Genomic DNA, 20375 nt, shown 5'->3' with positions numbered 1-20375 from the left:
AGGACTGCCAAGGCTCCTGGGCCGGCGGGGTCCTTCGGTGCCCCAGTCTTGCTCACTGGCACTTAGGAAATATGCAGGCCATTTAGGAACACTCGCATTTGAATTTAAGATTCTCTTTCAGCAGAATCCACAAACCAAGGTTTAAAATTCAGTTGGAAATCAATTCCCAGGGCTCCCAAAACCATCTTAGTTCTTAAAACTCGCAAGTAGCACGGAATGGGTCTGTCATTGGCTCGTCTGGCTTGGCTGACGTCCGCAGTGCTTTGGTCTACTTCTCAGTCGGATTCAATGTCTGTGCACAGCTCTGGGGGTGCTCACCCCCTCATAACACCCTGGGTCCTCTGCATAAGGCACAGTAATGTTTTACTATAATAACAATATTTTAATAATTATAATTATAATCATTAAGATTTTAATTGTAGTGTTTAAAATTTAAAAATAATTATAGTAATGTTTAAAATGTAGGTTTTATTATTATTCAGGTATGGTGAGGCCAAGAGACTGGGACATGATTGTCACTAAATAGTATGTCACTCACAAACCGGAAGAGGAGGTAGCCCAGCACACCGTGCAGGGCCACACCCACCTTGGGAGCAGTCCGAAGGAGTCCCGGGTGCTGGAGGCAGAAGGAGCGAGGGGAAAGCCTGGGCGGGAACCTTGATTGTGGTTTTTGCGGGAAGGGATGGGTGAGGCAGGGTCAGCAGGCTTGCAGTCGGCTAGTTTGAATAATCCCAGCACCCTCTGGTTTATAGGGTCATCTCTAGCTGTCTGGTACCCGGCCTGGGGTGATTAAGGCTGAGGAGGATTGCCTCCTGGAATAGAAAAGCCAGATCTGGGAGGTGTTTCGGAGTCTGGGCTCTGGACTGATTGGTTTGCATATGAAAGGCACCCTCCCCAGCCAGCCCTGTGCTATCTTTCAGAATTCACCAGCCCTGGGAGGGGCAATCTCTCCCCAGTCAGTGAGACCCCAGATGCCAGAGCATCAGGAATACAGGAAATGTAGTTAATACAAATAATCAGGAGCCATGAGATGGGGTCCAGGTGGCTACAGACCTTTTAGTTCACAGACCATTTCCTGGTCTCCCTTGGTTGTTGCTGGCAGCTCTGTCCCTTGCCAAGTACTACCATTGTGCAAGTCACCAGTTTTCTGTCACTAGTTTTCTGTAGCGGATCATGTGCAAGGCATTTTCCTGGTTTCCAGGGCTGGGAGGCCATGTGTAAGGCAGGACCTTGCTGTGCAGTCCTCATATGGGCATTTCAGTGACTCTATGTCCCGGGTTTTCTTGGTTAAACCCACACAAGTTTTCTGCCAATTTCCCCCTGGTTGTACGTGGCCCTTGCGTGCAGTTGTGAGTGGGCTGCCTTTTGGGAGCAGACATTATAATTTTGGTAAAGTGACTGTGGTTTTGATAAACATACCACACCAATGAGCAGCAAGTCTCTCTGAAGAAGGGAAGGTGATAATGAAACAGTGGCGACAGAGTGATAGTGTAAAGCCTGGAGCCAGCATTGGAAGGCTAGGGGCAAATGGTAGCTGTGACACATGCTAGGTGGGTGACCCTGGGAAAATGACTCAGACCATCACTTTCCTCATCTGTTATGGGGATAATGACACCAACCGTGTGGTTCCTGGAAGGGTACATGGAGATCAGGAACGTGCCTGGTGTGCAGCGGATCCTGTCGGTGCCACCTCAGCAGGTCTGAGCGCCCTGTGTGGACACGCCCCTCCTTCAGGCAGGCCTGAGGCATTTTTTGCCCTTGTTTTCAATCGGTGGCAAGTCACGGCATGAGCTGGCCCGCCCTCAGTACGGACAATAGGGAATGCACATTGCGGAGAACTCAAGAATTGTCCAAAAGTCAGTCCACTTCTTTTTCTTTCCTGGCAATTGGAAACATGTTAGTGATAAAGCAGTCCCTGCTGGGCAGACGAGCACCAATGGCAGGGCCCTGCCCACCAATTCACCTCCACTTTAGACCCCTATCTGCCCCTCCTCGACTCCATTACCTGCTCTACTTCCCCACCCCTACCCAGAGGTAGCCTTGCTCCAGGAAATTTCCTGTTTATCATCCCCAGGCATGATTCCAGTTTTTTAAACTACATATGTACCTGTCCACCTATAGTGTGTTTTGAAAATTAAGATGCTATTGTGTGTACAGAGATATTTTTTCTTGCATATATTTTAATTCTGAGGTGTATTCACGTCCCTACCTGATGCGCTAATTTGCTCATTGAAAGCTCTGTGTGCTCCCCAGTGAATGAAGATTCCACAGTCCATTTATCTACTTTCCTGTTGGGGTTATTTAGGTTGTTTACAAATGTTGTTATTGTTTACATTTTGCTGAGTGGAACCTGACTCCTTGTGTACACGTACAAGGAGTTATTCAGGGCAAGGCATTACGGAATCAGCTTTGTGGATAACAGACAGCATTTGAAAAGATGAATCAGAAAATATCACAGGAATATCATAGGGCACTGGAAGCAGGTATGTGTGTGTGCCTGCTCACACACACATGGGCTACATTGTGATGTAATGTATATTTCTCTGCATCACAGGGAACAGTTTGAAAGTTCAAGCCCCCCTGTATTTACATGCGTAGAATTGCTGGGTTGTAGGACGTGTATATTTTCAGCTTTGATGCTGCCAAATTGCTCTCTTCAAAGTGGCTGGACAAGTTCACCCCCAACTTTTCAAACAGTGACTTTTTGGATTAGGTTTGAATTTGGGAGGCCATCTAATAAGTGTGAATAATCTTTTAATTTGCACCCCCTCATTCACATACTGGACATTTTGTTTTCTTCTCCCCTGGTTGGCCTATTCATCTTCTTTGTTCAGCTTTCTATTAGGTGTCTGCTTTCTTCTTAATTTTTTTGAGAAATACTGGTCATTTGTTGTTTAGATGTGTTACAAATAATTTCTTCTCCCAGTCTTTGGTTGACCATTATCCTTGTATGGTATGGTTTATTAGGACCAAAGTTTACATTTTAACGTAGTCAGACGTATGGCATGTATTTATGTCTCAAGAGTTCTTTTCTTACCTAGAGGTCATAAAGAGATTCTCATGTATTGTTTGGAAAATTATAAAATTATGTTTTCCATGTAGTTTTTTATACTCTAGCTGGAATTGTTTTATCTCTGACATGACATAGGAATCAAATTTTGTCTTATCTGTCTATATAGATAAGCAGTTGTCCCAGTAGCTGTTACTGCATTTCTTAATTTTTAAATGCAAAAGCTGTCACATGTCAATTTCCCTTACATACATGTATGTCTATTTCTGGCCTCACTGTTTTGTTGCAGTGGCCCGTTCGTTTCTCTATTTGCCATCATACACTGTCTAGTTACCATAGCTTTATGTTTAGTGCAATATTTCATGGGATGAATTCCCTCTTTTGTTTCTCTTTGATATTGTCTCGGCCTTTCTTTGGCTTTTGTTCTACCATGAGAACTTTAGGATAAACTTTTTTTTTTAAGATCCCATGAAAAATCCCTATTGGGATTTTGAATGAGATTGAGTTGATCTGATTGGGACTGAATTGAACTGATTTGATTAATTTGGGGGAAGATTGCCATCTTTGTCATATTGAATTTTCCCCACCTATGATCATAATCTTTACTTAATACGTCTTTCATAAAAGTCTTTTAATTGAGTTTTAGTTGTATCATAAAGCTCTTTCACATTTTTTGTTTAATTTATTCCTGAGTACCCTACAGTTTTGTTGGTCTTGTAAATGGTGAATATATACCTAAAAATGATAGTTTCTAATTCTTTATTGCTGGTGTCTAGGAATGTAGTTGCATTTCATATATTAATCCTGTTTCCAGCAATCTTGGTGATGTCTTATTAAATGTATCTATATAAATTTTTATAGATATTTTATTTAGTCATGTTATTCACAAATTATGAATCTTTTTCTTTCTTTCCAATTCTTACATCTTTTATTTCTTTTTTGCATCTTACTGTGCAGTCTAGAATATATATCACTGCCCAATAGAAATATGATGTGAGCCACGTTTGATTTAAAAGTTTCTGATATCCACATTTTAAAAAGTAAAAATAAATCGGTGGGATTAATTTTGATAATGTATTTTATTTAACACAATATACCTAAATATATACCTAAATATTATCATGTCAACATGCAATCAATATAAAAATGATTGAAATCGTTTATATTCTTTTTTATCCAAGTCTTCAAAATCCAGTGTGTTCTTTGTACTTAGAGCACATCTCAGGTTCATAAATCATATTTCAAGTGGTGAGCGGTTACTATCTTGGACCCCACAGCTCTGGAATCTTCACTGTTGAACAGAAATTTGGTGAGTGGGCATTTTTTCTTGTTCCTGACTTGAAAGGGGATAATTCTGAGTATTACCAAAAGAATAATATTTAATGATTTTTGGTAGATTTCCTATATTAGGTTTAAAATGTCCTATTTTGTTAAGGCTCCGTAATTGTGAAGGGATGTTGAATTTTATCAATGCTTTTCTGCAAATGTAGAAAAAAAATTGATAAAATGTCTTCTTTAGTCTCTTATTGGAATGACTTTTATATTAATACATTTCTATTATTGTAACAGCATTGATTCTTGGGATTAATCCACCTAAGTTTACATTGTTGGATTCAATTGGTAATGTTTCCATTAATAGGTTGGAATCCACATTCAGCAATGAACTTGGCTTATGAATTTACTTTCCTTCTGTCTTTATTTAAAGTAGTCACCAAATTAGCCTGATAACATATGCTAAGGAATACTCCTCTCTCAAATATTCGAATATTTGTATATGTTAAGGATTATCTTTAAAATATTTGTATATGTTAACATATACATTTGAACATACATTTGCATATGTTCATATTTGTATATATCAAATACAGGCTAAGGATTGTCCTCAAATATTTGCATATGTTAAGGATTGTTCATTCCTCAAAAAACCCAAACTGCCTGGTTTTATTAGAAGTTTTTTATAAAACTACTAATTGAGTTTATTCAGTGGTTAGAGGTAATAACAGTTTTTTATTTCTTTGTGAGTTGCCTTCCATTAAATCAGTCAACCCCCCATCCCCTTTAGTCATGTGTCAGTTTCTCCTGGTATCTAAATGTATTGGCAGTGTCTGTAGCTATGTCCCTCTTTTTATTCCTAGTGATGTTTATTTGTGCTTCTCTGTGTTTTAATTAACAGAGATTTGTTGGCTTTATTGGTCCTTTCCAGAAGCTTGATTCCGCCTCGTCTCTTTGTATCCTGTCTTACTGATTTCTTCTCATGCTATATCCTGTACTTCCTTCTTTAGGTTTGCATCAGTGTTATTTTCCGAATTCCTTGAGTTGGGTCCCTCCATGACTGACTTTCATCCTTCGTATGTTTCTGCTCTCCCTGACATCAGCGTGTATTCAGGTCCTGCTTCAGCTCCGTCCCAAGAGTTCTGATATGGAGCAATTTGATTCTTTTGAAAATTCTTAGTTTTTCTTCAGTTTTGGACATTTTTTTCCTCCGTTGTCTCTTCAAAGCATGCCTTTCCCACAAGTCTCTCTTATTTCCTTCTGGAGCTTTTATTCCATCCTCTGTGTCTCCTCAACTCTTTTTCATATTCATCTTTTTTACCTTTATGTTACTCATTCACTCATCTTTTCTCAAGCTGGCTTTGCTAAGTTCTTTGTGGTGTCTGCAGATCCTGCTCATGGGTGTGTGTATTTTGTAATTTTGGATTGTTACTAGAGATTTTTATTTAATTGAAATATAATCAGTTACAATGTGTTAATTTCTGGTGTACAGCATAGTGTTCCAGTCATAAATATATGTACATATATTCATTTTCATATTCTTTATCATAAAAGGTTATTACAAGATATTGAATATAGTTCCCTGTGCTATACAGTAGAAATTTGCTTTTTAAATCTATTTTATACATAGTAGTTAATATTTGCAAACCTCAAACCCCTAATTTATCCCTTCCTACCCTCTTTCTCCCCTGGTAGCCATAAGTTTGTTTACTATGTCTTTGAGTCTGTAATGTTCACAGCAGCACTATAGACAACAACCAAGACATGGAAACAACCTAAATGTCCATCAACAGAGGACTGGATAAAGAAGCTATGGTAGGGGGAGGGTATAGCTCAAGTGGTGGCGTGTGTACTTAGCATCCTGGGTTCAATCCCCAGTACCTTATCTGAAAATAAAGAAATAAAGCTAATTACCACTCCCCCCAAAACCCTAAATAAATAAATGTCATTCTTCAAAAAATAAAAAATAAATTAAAAAAAGAAGCTGTGGTATATTTATACAGTGGATAGAGATTTATCTGTAGGAAAGCTATGTGGCTTGAGTGAGGCTTTCTCCCTCCAAAGTGGTTTCCTGTATGACTCTACCAGTTCCTCAGGAGTAACACAGGATCAACTCTGTATTCTTTTCATAGCCTGGGGGCTCCGGGACCCTTTGGGGACTGTCATTTTGAACCATCACCCAGTGAGAAGGCAGGCAGTTGGTACAAACACTCAGAGGAGACTTTTTATAAATCCTTTACCCATTTCCCAAGCAGAAGTGTAAACACCAGGCAGTCTTGCGGTGTCCCTCGGCTGGTGGACATCAAAGGGTGTCCATTCTCCACCAAAGCTATAACCTTCCAGTGGGCTCGACTGCACAGGGGGTCTCAGCTCCCACTTCTCATCTTTTATGGGCTCCACGTCTCCTGTCCTCTCCCTACATGGGTCACTAAAACAGGACCACTGGGTTACGGAGATGCCCTGGGGCCTCCCAGCATCAACCCACCTGCTCCTGCTTTAGTTTCCAGGTTCCCTCTTGGCTTTCCACTCCCCCTTTTTTTTCCACCTCAAATGTGCCTCTAAATAGATAACCATTACATTTATTGAGCTGGAGAGCCTTCAGCTTACCTTGTCAAGTCACTAATGCTGCTGTTTTTCATATGCAAAATTAAAGGTGAGGAATGAGGTTGATGGGGGAAAGAAACCCATATTTTGGGAAAGAGCTGTAATTATTATCCACTCCAGGCGAAGGATCCGCAAAGTGGTCGGTTTTCAGGAGAGGAAATCCTTGGCGTCTGCCTTATTCCCAAATCCACTGGCTAAGGCACTGACTGACTAAGCCTTCCTGGACGGGGACCAAGGCTTCTGTGTCTGGGGTTCTGACGGGGCCTGGTGGAGAGAGGGGAGGGCCTGTTGTATCTCATTTCCTTGCTGCTGCTTTAATGAGTCATCTTGGCAGGTCCCCTGACCATTCTGTGAGTGCGTCCTTATCTACAAACAATTGTTTGGGTGACAGTGATTCATTCCCCTGACACCGAATTCAGGGGCTTAAGGTGACCTCAAAGTAGAGAATGGTGATTTTAAATATATATACTATTATTACTTCCTGAATTTCCTCTTTGTCTTTATTTATTTGAAGAATATTTATTGAGCACCTGCCGTGTGTCAGGTGCTGGGAAGCCAGAGAACTGACCAGCTGGGGTCTCCTGGTCCTCAGTGGGTAGGGTGTCTGTGGCAAATTCAGTCGGGAGGGAGGGGGTGTGTGTGTGTGCGTGTGTGTGTGTGATTGGTTATGGTGAGGCTACTTGCTCGGGGTCTGGGAAGGATGAATGTAGCCCCTCTCTCTTGCTCCAGTTCACCCTTCATTGGGGACAATTGGAGGTATTTGGCTTTTTGTTAAGTTTTTAAATTATTTCATTATCTTAAATAGTGTCTCTTTCGCGATTCAAAATTCAATAGTTACAAAAGGGTATGTGGTAAAAAAAAATCTTCCTCTTAACTCTGTCTCCCCGCCAGCCAACTGGTTCTGTTCCCTGGAGGCAACCAATGTCACCAGTTTCCCACACATCCTTTGCGAGATATTCTAGATGTACGTGTAAATAATACATAGATTTGTGAATATTTATATATGTGTGCCCATCTATAAATTTACAGACACATATATGTTTTTTAATGCAGTGTTGGCGTCTAGCTATTTCGGCTTGACAATGTATCTTGGAAATTGGTCTCTATCAGACCTGGAGCGCTTCTTCATTTGTTTTCATTGCTGTTTGGTATTCCATTATATGGATGGGCTATAATTTACTTAAGTCCTCCTCTGATGGGTATGTAGATTTCCAATCTCTTACTATTTTCAAACAATACTGCAAGAAATCGTCTTGTGCCCTAATCACCTTTGAGAGTATGTGTCTCGGGTACAGACGGCAGCTTACTAACCTTCTGAGTAATAACCAGGGCTTGAACTCGAGGCTGCCACCACGGATGGGCTGGCCTTGGCCTCCTGGGCTTCCTCTGGGCTGAACCTGCAGTTATAGGAATTCTCCTAAGACCTTCCTTCACACGCATGCAATGTACAATCTCTGAATGAGTGAATGAAAACACCCCTTAGAGAAATGACAATTAGTAGGAGGCACAGGAAATAGTTTTGTCGATTTTATAGATAATCTGCAAATGAACTCAAAGAAAGGTTTTCTAACTGTATTTCAAATGAGTACATTCCAGAGAGCTGCTTATATTAGACTTTCAGTGGTCTGGGTAGAAATCTGACTGAGGAGTCATTCACTGTGTTATAAAAGTTGGGTCACCCCCCACCCACCCAAAAAAAAAAGCCTTCCAGGGAAGATACACAATAAATTATTAACATTGATCACCTTGAGTGAGAAAGGCTGGAGGAGGGAAATATTGGATAAGAGTTGTACTTTTCGATTTGATAACTCTCTGTATGGTTCTTTAAAGGTACAATCATGTGCATTCTTTAAGGAAAAAAAAGTTGGCTCACCAAATTAAAGAAGATTCTGTAGAAGATGGCACTAAAATAATGTGAGCGTCACGTTTGGTCAGATTTTGACCTACCAGAAGATGTCTTTGTCGTAAGCTATGGCGTGCACTGGAGGACGCCTTTAAATAAAAGCCTGGCTTCTGTTCTTCCATTCCAGGATGCACTGATGGGAGTGATAGCGTTTACTGAGCTGTGTTATGGGCCAGCCCCTTGGCTGGGATGCTCTCATTCAGTCCTCCCAACACCCCTGTCATCATCCCTTTACAGACAGACAGCTGCTGCCCAGGGGGATGACGTAACTTGCCCGAGGTCCCACAGCCCGGATTCACATCCAGGCTTCCAGCTGTGCTGTGGCAGGGTGAGCCCTTCACTGTGACTCCCTAGGCTCGCTTGGAACCTAAGCTCAGGACCCACCTGAGCTGTGAGGTGGCACGTTTGGTGGGATCTGTCTATCCTTTAGCCGTGCCCATCCGTACTTTGCTGTCAATAAAAATAATCCCAAACAGGGCATCAGAGGTGCTGTGGAAGGCCATTAGGTGTCTTCTAGGAAAACATTTGGAAAAGGAAAATCACCGCCACCCCAGCTAGGGTCAGCATGTGAGGCCACAGGAGAGCTGTGATTCTGCAGGTTCTCTGCTTGCAGTCTGAGGGTGTCAGAGGGGCTTTGGGGCGGGGAGGAGCAGCGTGGCTCTGCCGGAGACTGAGTGCATCCTGGCTTGGGCTTGTTACCAGGTCTGTTACCTGGGGGCTGGGGTGCTTTCTGATGTCACAGAAGAGCCCTGAGTAACTCCTGGCAGGATGTGTTTGATATTTCCCCCAGCTCTAAATCAGTGGTCAACCCCTTTGGACTGTCAAGCACCACATAGTAAATATTTCAGTCTTTGCAGTCCAGACCCGCCGTCTCTCTTGCAACTACTCGCCCCTGCTGTTGAGGTGTAAAAACAGCATGAATGGTGTGTGCCTGTCAGAGCAGGGCTGTGTGCCAATCAAACAAGGACAGTGGGTAGATAAGGCCCTCAGGATGCAGTTTGCTAACCAACCCCTGCTCTGGTTGACAGATGATCTTAGAATCTACATAAAATGAGTGAATCAGCCCTACTTAGATACAAACCCTGTTTCCTGTGTCTTTGTAGTGGATGCAGGGCAAGTTTGGAGGGTCTCCAGCCCCTGCCCAGACACTTCACTGCCGAGCACAGTGGAAGAGCACTGACAGGGGAGTCAGAAGACCTACCTCCACAATCAGTTGGGTAGCCTGGAGCAGCCTTTGTTGCTCTGAGCCTCACTTTTCCCACCTGTGAAATGGGAAGGTTGATTGTGATTTCTCAAAAATTTCTTCCAGCTCCAAAGTGTTCTGACTTTAGTTAGGCAGGAAATTTGTATTCTTTTTTCTGGAAGTTGTAGTTTTAGCTTGTGTCTTTGGTCACCGAGACAAAGTAGGTAAGGTAATTTTGTGTTGTAATCTGTGACCCAAGAGGCACTTACCCTCTGGGACACCTCATTTTAGGAGACCCCCTAAACCTTCAGAAGCTGGTTGAGTAGGGACCACCCTTGGTGCCTCTTTGTTCCACATAGTGTCGTGGAAGGATGCCTTCACCTGTGACTTTCTGGGTGGCTCCAGGTGAGGAACATGTTAACCCCGTCCCTGCTCTCCACCCGGAATTGCTCCCTGCATAGTGGGGTGGGATGAGCAAGGGAGAAAAACAGGAGAAAAAGGGGCTTTGGAAGTGTAAACAGCACAAAATGTTGTTATCGCTATGAATTGCCTTTTGGTCGTTCCCAGGGAAGGTCTGCTGTGTTAGGAGAAAACAGGCTCACTATCACCCACGGCGCTGGGTCAGGCTGCCCATCCCTGCACTCACTGCTCAGCGTAGGCCCGGCAACGCCGTCTGCCAGGGCTCGTGCGCTGCAGCTGCCAGCTGGTCGGGTCGGTGCCTGTTGTCTAGTCCTCGGGGACTCCACCCAGCCTTGGTGGCCCGGGGGCTGGGGGAGCTCTCCGTGGGAGAGCTGGAAAGGGAACTTCACAGTAGTTGGGAGCTCCATTCCGCTTCTGGTGCTGATGTGGCTCGTTCCATTGCTAGTGAATCTGAGCACTGATTGATTCAAATTATGGGATGCGTGATCTCTGCATGGATGCCTGGGTTTCTGTGGTAAATCACCCACTTAGTAAATACGCATTATTTATTAGGTTCCAGGCACTGTGCCAGAAGTTATGTATAGTACGGTGGATATTATTACTGAGGTTTTCCTGATTGCCAGGCACCAGGTTAAATATTACACGGATTAGCTCATTTGATCCTCATGACAGCCTTCTCCATTTCACAGATGGGAAAACCAAGGCCTAGTGATATCTAAGGTGACATGGCTGGTTAGAGGCGGAGCCAGGGTCTGGGCCTGGTTGATTCCAGAGTGAGCGTCAGTTGGTGCATGCCTTTCCCATGGTCATGCGTGGTCATGTGACTAGACCCGGCCATGTGTTGTCATCTGAGGGCTGTACGCTGTTGATTCTCCTTTTCAGGGGGTCCCTCTCTGGCTGTGAGATGATTTCCCTTCTACTTTCCCGAAAGCCCCTCATTTGAGGAGTCTTTCTCTGGATCTATGGATGGAACTAAACTGTGGTCCTGGGCTCTGGACCTTCTGTGCTGTGGCCATTCACGGAGGATGGTTGGGTTCTAGCTCACGAGATCTCCCAGAAGAGGTTTTGTAAAAACCCCGCCGCGGGCCTCAGCCCTGCCTGACAGGGTCTGGGAGGATCCCTGGCTCCTGCACTGTTCAGGATGGGTCTCCATGGCTGCTGGGCTTCTGGCCTCCAGGTGGCTCGGTGCCGGCCCAGTGCATTCTGGGTGGTGACACCATGCTTGTTCTGCAGGGGGCTTTGAGGGGCCAGCACCATCACTGGGCAGTCCTTTACCCATCTCAGTCATGCCAAGTCAACTGTCCTGCCCACTTGTTCCAGAACACTTGACTGTGCAACGTCAGGAGTGTTGCACAGTGTTGGTCCCCCTGAAGGGTATGGCCCTGGCAAAACCATGGCCCAGGCTTGGAGCCAGACAGACCCAGCCTTGGTCCTCGGCAACCCCCCTTCAAAATATCTCCCTTGGGTGAGTTACTTCTCCCATCTGAGACATGCTTTCCTCGCCTAGAAAACTGATGTCCTTACCAGCTTCTCGGAGCTGCTGTGCAGAGGGGGTGGGGTGGGGGGGTCCCATCCTCGGAGGGAGATAGTGGACCACGTGTCCAGTCCAGCCCTTATGTGGAGCAGCGCTCCAGAAGTGTTTGTTCCCAGCTCTGATCCACCTAGTTCCTCAGAGCAGACACGCGTTTCAGCTGCATCTCCCTAGTCCTATCAGGGTCCTGACAAGAGCCCAGCTTGCTTCAGTTTAACCTCCAGGTTTGGGGGTTGTTATGGTTAGACTGCCTTGTCTGTCAGCACTGGGCCTCTGGGCCTGAAACAGGAAGGGCACGTTGGTCGCCCCTAGGACAGGCCAACCTTGGAGTCAAGCCGGGTCAGGGTCAGCTTCACTTAGTTCCCGGGAACATGATGCTGAGGGCCCACGATGCTGTTAGGGGCCCGTAAAAAGGGTTTTTTATTTTTATTTATTTATTTTTTTTAACAAGAAGAAAATAAATGAATATAATCTAGCACAGAAGCCTGGATTCTATGAATCGTTAAACCTACATTTGTGAAATTGTAAAAATTTGTAATGTGCTTCATGGAAGAAGGGACCCGCAGAGCCCTCAAAGCCGTGAGAGGCAGGTGGCCCGGCGAGGGCGGCTGCCCCCGGGCCTGGCCTGGGGGCTCTGTCTGAGGATCTGGAGGAAGAGGAGACGGCTGAGGAGAGGGGGACACATAGCCACGGGCATCCAGGCAGTGGGGTTCCCCCTGAGGTTCCAGGGGTGGAAAGGAAGTGATGGCTGTGTTCCTGGGCCTGCTGAGCCCCAGAACTTCGATTGGGAAATTGATGATGGAGTGGCAGCCACGTCAGTGTTGAAAATCACGGCTCACCCTCCCGCTGTGAGCCAGGAGATCTTGGTCCTCAGATGCTCCTGCCTTGGGTGGCTGCGTGGGGGGCAGGGATGGGGGTTCCTGTCTGGAGCCAGGGAGTTGATTTAATCCAGCTGAGGCCAGGACCCAGTGTGGAGGCTCAGAATGCAGCTGGGTCCTTGCCAACCCCTGCCCCCCCACCACATGTGGTTCTAAAGCCCAGAAAGGGGAGACCCACGGGGGTACAACAGATGTCGCCGTCCCTGCATTGCGCTTCTTGTTTATCTTTTATTAATGGCAGGCGCTTAGGCGGGGATAGGGCTCACAGCAGCCCTTGCAAGCTGGCCGGGTGGCCACCTCCCACAGGAACCGGGGGGACGAGGGAGAAGGTATGAATAACGCAGGCTGCGTCTTGATGGAGCTTGTCGGGCAGCGCCCAGACTGCACAGTGCACACCTGAGCCAGTCTTTGATGCTCCTGGCCTCTGAATTTGGAAGGAAAGCCTTTTTTGGCTTCAGACAACACAGAGCAGTCCCTGGGACAGCCCCTAGCCCTGGCCCGTGGTTTGCACCAGCTAAGACTGAGGCTTCCTCCGTTAAGAATTCTGTGCTGTCTGGATCTGCACACACCACCCCCCGCCCCACCTCATCAGACAGGAACCTGGCATCCTGAACAGTGATGGTCACATGGCGCATTCACAGCTGGGTGGTACCCAGTCCCCTGACACTGGTCTGCGTTTGTCTCTCTCTCTCTGTCTCCAGCTTTTTATTTTATTTTGGGGTAGAAGCGGGGTATTAAGGACAGAGACGAGAACTTAGGTCTGTTTTTCATTGTTCATCCCATTCTTGGCAACTTTTGCAGAGGGACCTGGCAGGAAAGGGATGTTGGGGAGGGAAGAGTTGAAGGAAAAAAGAAGTCTCCTTGGCTCCTTTGCCTTTTTTGCTAAAAATGGTGGCAGTTCTGCATTTCCACTAAAAATAGCTAGTCCTCTGTCAAGGCCACCCACACCGACGATCTGGGGACTGGAGGAGACAAGATGTGGCTCTTCCACTGCCCTTGTGCGGAAAGGTCTGGAAGCTCACAGATGGACACGTTCATTGGGAGAGAGGGCAGGAGCGGGGACCGGCTGGGGTGCTGTCTCTGAAGACCTGAACTGCTCACCTCCCTTTGTGTGATGAGAACAGCCATGTATTCTCAGTCAGGTATTCCTCTCAGTTGCTTTAAGAGTAAGTGGGCAGCAGATGAACAGAAAAACAAAATATGGTACATACATACAAGGGACTATTTTTCAGCCTTAAGAAGGAAGGACCTTCTGATACATGCTGCCACGTGGACGAACCTTGAAGACATGATACTAAATGAAATAAGCCAGACATTAAAAAAAAGTACTGTATGATTCCACTTATGTGAGTTACCCAAAATAGTCATTCATATTGATAGAAAGTAGAGTAGTAGTTGCCACAGACTGGAAGTTGAGGGAATGGGTTGACGTTTCAGTTCAGGACGACCGTGGTGGTGATGGTTGCACACGATGGCTGCTGAATTGTACACTTAAAAGTGGTGAAACGGTCACCTTTGTGTTATGAATATTTTACAATAGTTAAAAACATTAAATGGGGGACAACCCCTCTCTTCCTCGTGACTTCCGATGGAGAATGACTGATACTAGGTTTTTATATATTAAGCCAATAGTGATGATGATGATAATTATTGGCTTCTCCTGCAGAGAGGCTAAACTGACTCCCTTGGGTCACCAGGCAGGCCATGTGGGAGCGGGGGAAAGACATTAGAGAGACTGTACACTGCTGGAAGGACTGAAGGTTGGGTCATCACTATACCGGGAGGAAAGGATGGCCTTGTACACAATCCTGTGTCTGGAGGGAAAGCTCAGATGAACTGAGTTGTTCTCCATATAGACAACTGATAAATTGGAAACCCTGAGCTCACAGGATCAAAGAATCAAAACACGGTGTTTTAATATACTCGTTATGTGGATCAAGTAGTTGTCAGAGAAATTGAAAGTAGAAAAAGTTTGAAAAGTTCAAAGCAGACAGATGCCAGATACATTCACCCCAATATTCCTAGTTTTTTATAAGTTAAAAAAAAATCAGGAAAATTGAAACGAAACCGGGTGAATGGGCCACAGTTTGCAATGGGACCTTGATGGGATGGCCTCAGGAAACCCAGGGCGGGCCCTGGAACCGTGGGCTTGAGCCCATAAATGAAGCCCGACTTGGACTGGAGCAACTCCTCAAGTGAGGACTTTTCGGTTCTGCTATTTTGCTCTGTTTGGGTTTATTCTGGGGGGAAACAAATATGCAGAAATACAGCCAGTGGGCCCCAGGCGAGTTCAGAGCCAGTGGAATGGTGGCGGCCCTCGCACTTGGAGAGGCCTGGCGGACACTGTCACCTGTGGTTCAGGCATCTGGCGCCTCTGAAACGCAGGCCCGCTCAGGAGGCCTTTGTCGGGGGCTCTTTAGGTCCTGGGGGGGGACCCACAGGTGATAAAGGCCTAGTCCTTGCCCAGGCCCAGGCCCTGCCCTTGGGGCCTGTCTTGTGCTGAGCTAAGTGTGAGCCAAGGTGGAGTGAGAGGCCCCATCGTGGAGGAGGGCGGCAAGTACCCGCCAGGCAATCCCTGCTTCTCAGGAGCTCCTGGGCCTTTGGCGGGAGGTAGACAATATACAGGTAAATCCACATGAGACAATTTCAGCAGACGCTGCCAGGACGGAGATAAACAAAGTAGAGAGTGACTGGGTGTCAGAGAAGGCCTCCCTGAGGAGGTGACAGTTAGAACTGAGGGCCGTGATGGAGCGAGCCCTAGGAAGCAAGTCTGCAGAGAATCCAACTGGGGACAGGCAAGGAGGAGCCGAGGCCCGCAGGGAGGGAAGGGGGCTGTCCAGTGGGAGGGGCCGGCTGCTCAGGGTCGGGACGCATCATCCCATCTCAGAACACCAGGGAGCTGAGACTAGCAAGGCAGGTCAGAGAGGAGCCGCAGGAGCCTCGAACTCCGTGCTAAGAGGAAGAAGGCTCAAGCCCAGAGTGAGCAGGGAAGGCCCTGGGGGAGTCTTGGCAGCTCTGGGATTAGAATCTAGACAACATTCGCCTCCATGGAGGGCAATTAATAGCAAGTCCAGACCTTGAATTCCTACAGGGAATCCCAACAGAAGAGGACAGATGGAGTCTGTCATCCCTACCCCACCCAGGCTGATGTCAGGCAGAGAGAGACATGTGAGAGCTGTTTCCTGCTTAGCAAGCATCCTTCTGGGCCCCATTCGAGGGGCCAGCTCTGCGCTGGACCTGGCTGGGGCTACTTCAGGCCAGAGGAGGTGCTGAAACCCTCCCCTCCCCGCTCTGGGCTGGCACAGGTCACCCACTGGGAGCCAGGTCTCTTCTCTTCCCCTACCCTGGGCACTCCAGCTGCATGGGTGCCGGTGAAGTCAACGTAGCACTGAGGGATGGTACTGGGAATGGGGGCCGGCGTTCCAGAGGCAGGGCTGCTGATAAACAGAGGAGGCAGCTTTTCCGTGGTTGGTTTGAGGAAGATTTCTCTGCCCACAGACACCTCCCCGCACCTTCTGCCCACTTGGGGATGAAGCCTGGAATTCCACTATTATAGGTTCATTCCTTTGGCTTAGAAACACAAACGACACAGTAAGGAAATGACCCTTGAGCCATCATTGGTACTGAGCACCCCATGTGCCTCAGCAGGGCATCAGGGCCTTTGCCATTTCATGGAATAGCTAGCCTTCATCCACCGTGCCCCCGGGTGCTATGAACTGTGCTCGCTCTGGGTGTGCAAAGATGGGTCAGACTCTTGTGAGGGTAAGGTGAGTCCTGTGAGAGAAAAGTGGCCAAGAGCAGGAGGAGCATGGAGGAGCAGCCCTCCACTCATTAAGGTCATTAAGTCAGTTACACTATTTAAAACAATGACACCTACTTTTACCTGCACTATCTCAGGTTCTCCTGAAAACCGTAAGGTCTCTGTGCTTATCTGTGTTTTACAAAGGAAGAAATTGAAGCCCCAGGGAGGCAGGTTACTGACAGAGGACCGCGCAACTTGAACTCCACCTGGGCTGCTGAGTCCAGCTCTGAGCTCTCCCTGCCATCCATCCTGGCTTTTTTTTCTGCCACTTCTGGCCAAGAAGCTCGATGAACCTCCTCTTCCTCCTTTCTGTTCCCTTTGTTTCCTCGGGGCTCCTCTTGTGACGCCGCCTAGGAGCGTTCGTTCGAGGGATAGGGATGCCTGCCTCAAGCATCTCAAATAGACTCTGATGTGGGCACTGGTAGCTGCCACATGGAGTCTGAGCCGTGCTGGCCGTCCAGCTCATCACCCACGGCCGCGCCTTTCCAGCTCCTTCCCACCAGGCCTTAGGTCGGGATGTGGGCCACCCACATATGGCAGGCTTTGGAAGGCTGTTCCTGTGCCAGGAGGAAGGACAGCTCATGGAGAGTAAGGTGGGCTGGGGAGAGATTTGGACAGTTAGGGATTTCATTCTAAAATAGACCTGCCCCATCCCTGGGTCTCCTGCACAGAGCCTGACCAGCTTTGGCCGGGGATCAGCTGCTGTGTGAGGGAACTGGCCTGACTGCCCACTGGATACCCCACAGCACCGAGAATCCCCAGGACCCTCTGAGCTTCAGGCTTCTGCAGTCCCGAGCCCTATGTCATTATGCCTGTTTGGTCGCCCACTCTCTCCTGCTTCTGCAGACCGGCGTCTCCCGGCTGCTTCTGTTACCTGTCTAGTGCATTCCGCATTCCTCGGGGGCATCTGAAGAAGCCCCCTCTGGCTGGAATGGGATAAAAATCCAGACAGCTAGGCCTCTGATGGGTGTGACCTGGACCGTTGGCAGGCCTGGCTCATTTTCAGGCCCACAGGGAATAGGCTCTTTTAGAATTGAAATGGACCCAGGGACCATTACATTTATATCAAGGTGGAAGCTGCCTGAGCAGGCAGAGGTGTAGGCTGGGGGCTTGCAGAAGATGACGGGGGCGGTTGAGGGGGTGGGGACGTTGAGAGGAAACGCTCATTCCTCCATGCCTTTTGGTTGTGCTTGTCTGAAGACCAGGGGAAGATTTCACGATGTGCTACAAAACAGGCAGGATGGTGAATCTTAGTCTTTGAAGCCACTGTCCATCCTCTGTGGGCACCTGCAGAAGATCAGGAAGATCTAAGCTGAGTGGCTATGGAAGAGAGGAAAAAGAGGAGTGAGATGGGGGTGAGAGGTAGGGACAGAGAAGAAGAAATGCCCTGACTATAGAGCTTCTATCCATCCCCACCCCCTCACCGATCCATGCATCCACCCACTCACCCACCCCATCAATCTGTCCATCCATCTACCCATTCATCTATCCACCCACCCACCCCATCAATCTATCCATCCATCCATCCACCCATTCATCTATCCACCCACCCACCCCATCCATCCATCCATCCACCCATTCATCTATCCACCCACCCACCCCATCAATCCATCCATCCATCCATCCATCCACTTACCCACCTATCTGTCCATTCACCTACTGACCCACCAATCCAGCCCATTTTTTTATTGATCACCTGCTATGTTCCAGCCATTTCCATTCAAGTCCTACCTTCTCAATGTAGCCCCAGGTGGAAAACTGTCCCCTCGTTGTTTCTTGATCTCTTTTTGCACTTTAAGGCTGATCATGACCCTTGGCCCTTGCAAACCTTCTTCCTCATTTTCTTATGACTCTACTTGTTTCTCTTTGTGACTCCCTTAGCGACTGTAAGCCCCTTCACTCAGAATCATGGTTCCTTCTAACTCTCTTGCACCTCTCTTAAAGCTCTCCTTGGAGCCATCAGTCAAAGCGTCTTTTATAGATTGATGGCAGGGTTACCGCAGACACTTAATGCCTTGAGATTGAGATTGAGACTGCCTGACATCTGTCTAGAGTGGTTCAGGTGGGAAGGGAGTTTCACATTTAGTGAGCACCTACCTGGTGCTCAGGGCAGGGGCTGGTGCAGAGAGTGGTGCTGGGGAAAGAGCCCACATTTTGGAGCCAGGCAAGAAGAGTAGGATTGATTTCCAGGGCCAATGACCTTGGGTGAGTCACTTAACTTCCCTGAGTTCCCAGGGTCCTTATTTGTCAATAAACAAGATATAAACAAATCTCTGTAATTAAATGTACGTGTCTGTACTCCACGTGGCACCTGCACGTGGTTGGTGGGTGATACCTCCCTGCTCCCCACATCCATAGATAAAAAGACTAATCAAGGGCTCCTTTGACAACCCTGCCTCTACTTTGTTGAGCTGGAATGGGCAGAGCCAGAGGATGATTTCTGAGAATGCAGGAATCCTGGGCCAGGGCCAAGCTGTGAAGAGCAATGGACAGCCTGATTTTCCCCGGCTCCATCCTTGTCTCCTCCCTGTAGCCCCCCAGGAGGGCTGGGAAAGGAGAAGAGCTGCCGAGTAACTGGAGGGCAGGAAGGCTTGGATTCTGTCTGGCGCCTTGTGTGGGCCTCTGTGGCTTGGGCCTTCTGTGAAGCCCAGTGGCCAGTGGGTTTCTTCTCAGTACCTGGAAAGTGATGGAGGTGAGCTCGGGGTAAGAAGACATTAAGCAGTGAGGGCTTTGGGGAAAGTGTGCAGTGCTGGGGGCCACAAGCATTTAATCAACTGAATTCCCTCTGCCCCCTCCTGACTCCATTTATTACCTATTAAATAATTATCTCATTTGGAAAGTGTTTCTTAATGTAGGGCAGACTCCACCCCGAGGCACAGGTTTTGCAATGGATTGTCTCCTGCGTGTTCCAGGCTCGGGCAAGACCAGAGCATTCTTGCCCTGGCTGTGCCTGCGCACGCGGCTTGGTCTCGAGCTAGGCTTTGCCAAGGCACAGCAAAGTGGGGCGTCGCCTCCCAGTGCCCCAAGATGACCTGGCTAATAGCGTCACTTCAAGGATGCTCTTTCTCTAATAAAGGAGGTTGCCTCGGGCTGGGCCTCCCTAGTTCCTTGCTATTTTCTGGGACCTTGCTCCTGAGTCCCCTAAATATCTGGCAACCTCAGAGATGAGTGGGGCCTTTTTCCTTTCTACACGTGAGGTCACTCAGGCCCTGAAGGGGCAGGGACCACCCTGAGAGCATCCACTGAGTTGGTTGAAAAGCAGAAGCCTAGGTCTCCTGCCTAAGAGTCCAGAGCTTTCTCCACTTCATCCTTCCTTTGTCCTGAAGTGTTATGGGCACCTCACTGTGGTCCCTTCCCCTCTCATAGGGAGGGGCTGTTTCCTGAAACAGTAGCTGGGAGGCCAGGTTGGATGAACGAGTGAGTGATGAATGAAGGCCGCTAAGCCTCACAACAAACAACCCTATAGAGGATCCTCCCTTTTTGTTATTAAAAGGTTATACATACTTCCTAGAACGTGTGCAAACAGTGCTGAAGCACATACAGAAATGCAAACCCTGCCCCACCCTGTCTGCTCCCAGAGGTCACTGTGGTGGCCGGGCAGCATGTGCCCTCCCCCAGCTGTGGTGGGGAGAACGGAGTGGGAGGAGGACCAAAGAGGCTGGAGGAGTATTATTAAGGTCCTCCAGGTGGATCAGTGGTCATGGACCAGGGCAGTGTCCAGACTCGTTTCCTGATCTACAGGTGAGAGTGACGCTGAGCCGTCAACTCATGA

General features: G+C 47.5%; 1 protein-coding gene and 1 long non-coding RNA gene across 16 annotated transcripts in view; one reads left to right on the top strand and one right to left on the bottom strand.

Moving 5' to 3' along the window:
- GLI2 (GLI family zinc finger 2) overlaps positions 1-20375 on the top strand; it is a 245751-nt gene that overhangs the window by 99444 nt on the left and 125932 nt on the right. The window lies entirely within an intron of this gene.
- On the bottom strand, positions 167-9460 carry LOC140696572 (uncharacterized). Of its 10 annotated transcripts, XR_012073047.1 has the most exons (5): positions 8760-9460; positions 8198-8340; positions 6890-7150; positions 6523-6710; positions 1032-1879 (listed from the first exon to the last, which is right to left on the bottom strand). It is a non-coding gene; the product is annotated as an uncharacterized lncRNA (long non-coding RNA). The 10 variants fall into 10 exon arrangements; XR_012073055.1 differs by lacking the exons at positions 6523-6710; positions 6890-7150 and adding an exon at positions 167-341 and having other exon boundaries at positions 1661-1879; XR_012073051.1 differs by lacking the exons at positions 6523-6710; positions 6890-7150 and adding an exon at positions 168-341 and having other exon boundaries at positions 1620-1879.

Source organism: Vicugna pacos, chromosome 5 (genome assembly GCF_048564905.1).
Source record: "Vicugna pacos chromosome 5, VicPac4, whole genome shotgun sequence".
In the NCBI taxonomy this organism is placed as follows: domain Eukaryota; kingdom Metazoa; phylum Chordata; class Mammalia; order Artiodactyla; family Camelidae; genus Vicugna; species Vicugna pacos.
Note: the sequence above shows the minus strand (reverse complement) of the source record. Positions and strands in the feature narration are given on the sequence as shown.